The sequence below is a fragment of the Labrus bergylta genome, chromosome 9 (genome assembly GCF_963930695.1).
Source record: "Labrus bergylta chromosome 9, fLabBer1.1, whole genome shotgun sequence".
Lineage (NCBI taxonomy): Eukaryota > Metazoa > Chordata > Actinopteri > Labriformes > Labridae > Labrus > Labrus bergylta.
The window spans coordinates 30,505,764-30,508,623 of NC_089203.1; positions in this window are offsets into that span (position 1 = coordinate 30,505,764).

Sequence of the window (2,860 nt, forward strand, 5' to 3'; positions counted from 1 at the left end):
CACCCTCACAACACCCCATGTGATAAGTAAACATTGAGTCATTGATTTTGTTTTAACGAAGCTCATGATGTCTCACCCGAACTTTAACCACGTAGAGTAACGCTGTGTTAGACAGGAAGGAAACACACAAAGAGAACTGTGAGCAAGCATTGGTATCTGAGAATACGTTGGAAACGATTCCAAAAGGATTTAGCGACAGGCTCGATGAAGACTCGCTTTGTTCATCCTGGATCCATGACGGCTCGACCCTGGACTTCTTCTGCTGCTGACGTACTGAAGGCTGACTCACCGTGTTTCTCACTCTGCACTTCCCTCCTATGAGATGTTTTTTTTCCCCCCCTTTTGTCATGTTGGTCAGAGCATAATGCATTTCTGCAGCCTGCTGATTATAATGCAGCTCTCTCGACTAGCACATTTTTAAATCAATGCGACTGCCCGAGCAAGCAGTGGTGCATAACAATAAGTCCATTCTCCAAAAATATACATCTGGAATATCAAATATGTGAATGTATGAACCGTGTACACAAACAGAAGTACTGCAACTGTCAGTAACAAGTTGGAAACAGAATCTTGTGATGATTGTTTTTATCGATTTGATTTCTTGTTTTAAGCACATTAATAGAGAGAGGGAGTTTTTCTTCACAGAGAGACTAACACTGATATGCAGATCTTCTTTGGTGTCCCTGACAGCAGTGTGTGCACAGACGCAGCTGTCTGTGTGTAGATCACATCAAAGTCGACGACATACTGTACTCTCCAAAAAGCACTCAGTGACCTGCTAACTGAATTAGCTTACAGTGGTTGATGATTTCATCATGCATTGTCACTTTGCGAGCGCTGACACACATCTTTTCATCTGTTGAGGTGAAAGGAAAGAGGCAGGCCTCCTAGAAGTGCTGCTCTAGTTCTTCAATCAGTCGTAGTATTAGTGTTGTTTTTGCACTCTGTTCACAGATGACGGTGAGAAATGTGTTTTTAACATCTTAGGTTTTTACTAAGGCCCAACCAATATATGATTTTTGAGGCCGATACTGATACTGATATCGGGGAGAATAAAAAATACAATACTGATATATCGGCCAATCTTTTTCTTGGCTCTATGTTCGAATTGTTCAGATAGATATACACATTTATTGTGTCGATTCCTCAGTTATCAAACACTTGTGGAAAAGATTTATACTTCAAAACTTCCACCGCAGGCCGAGAGCTTGACTAGCGTACTGTAGCTAGCAGGAGAGCAAACGCCACCAGGAGTGAGTGACACAGATGGTACTAAGAGAGCGACACAGCTGCACAGAAACTTTGCTGAACACAGCGGAAATCATCATGCAGGGGAGTATGTGTGCATCTGCATTTGACAGTATGCCTTACTGCATACTGCGTTGGACAGTAGTCTGTAGACTGACCTCCAGTTGGTGGTTATTCTGCAGTTCACCAGGCTCTAAGCTGGTTTCCTGTCTAGTAATGAGGAAGTAAACAACAGCCCAGCTGACGTCAAACGCCGCTGCAGTGTAGCGTCCACTTACAGTCTGACGAGAGATTCGTTTAGATTTTCATGATTTAGAGAATCTACAAAGATAACTGGTGGTGTCTTTGTGTGGTTTGGTCTGATTGAGATGATCTCCTCTGTTATGATGGACGCTGCTGTCCGTCATTTTGATCTCTGACCTGAAGCTTTGCATTGTAGGAAACAATACAGGAGGTAGACAAAACCAGTACCACATCTGGGGTTTTTTTGGCAAACTGCAGATTTGTTCTCAGTCATTCTGGCCAAATCAGGACCAACTACTAATAAAGTAGGAGGTTTAGAAAACAGCCAATCTGTCATCTGACACATTTACCTGAGGAAGATCTTGAACATGGAATTGTTGCCCTGTATAAATAACTGGTTCCTTTTCTTCTGCAGTCACTACATGACCTGTCCTTCACCTGTATGCATTCAGCCTTTGAATGTGCACACTATTGTAAGATAGCTTAAAAAAAACATCAACAGCAACATGCACAGCAAAGATTTCAAAAATAAAGAATTAATATCTAATTAAAGGAGGAGAAAGGATGAGTCATAGTAAGCCAAATGCAGCTACAAGCTTTCCAAATCAACAACAAACATCAGCTGTCCGCACCATAAAAGATAAAAAAAATAATCCAGACAGGACGCACGAGACAACCTGCTGATGAATGTGAACTCAGGTGAAAACGTTCCCTCCGTGGTGACAGCGCACCTCCAAACAACATTCAAACACTTTCCTGCAGGTGATGGTGCACCTGACCACAAAGCGCAGGTGTTGAGGGTAAACATGAACACGTTAATAAACACTTTCGCTCTCCTGAAACTTTCTCACATTATATCACCCGTTGTTTATTTATTATTTATTTTACTCTAAAAACTTCAGACTTTGAAAATGATGTAAATTGTTCTGAGTTCATAAAAACACATTTTTTTAAATATTATCCTGTTGTTATTCATTTGATAAATGACTTCAACAAAGACATCTTGGAGTTTACAGTGATTCCCAAAGGGAGGCTCAGGAACCTCCAGGGGGTCGCAAGACACCAATAAGGGGGTCGGGAGAGGACCTCACACACTAAAATGAATAAAAGTCATTCAAATTTGTATATTTTGCCCATTTATATTTTAAAAATAGATACTGCTGGGACCTCCCCAGCTTCCAGACCAATTTCCAGACTCTGAGTGGGCGACCCTCCAGTTCCTAACTCAAGTCCCGACCAACTGAGCCACTGCCTTCTTGGAGCGGTATCTGGTATAGACTCGTTTGTTTCATTTGAAGCTCTGGTCAGAAATTGAACAGGTTCCTTCTTGTCACAAACATCCATCCGCCAAGTGTCATGAAAATCAGGA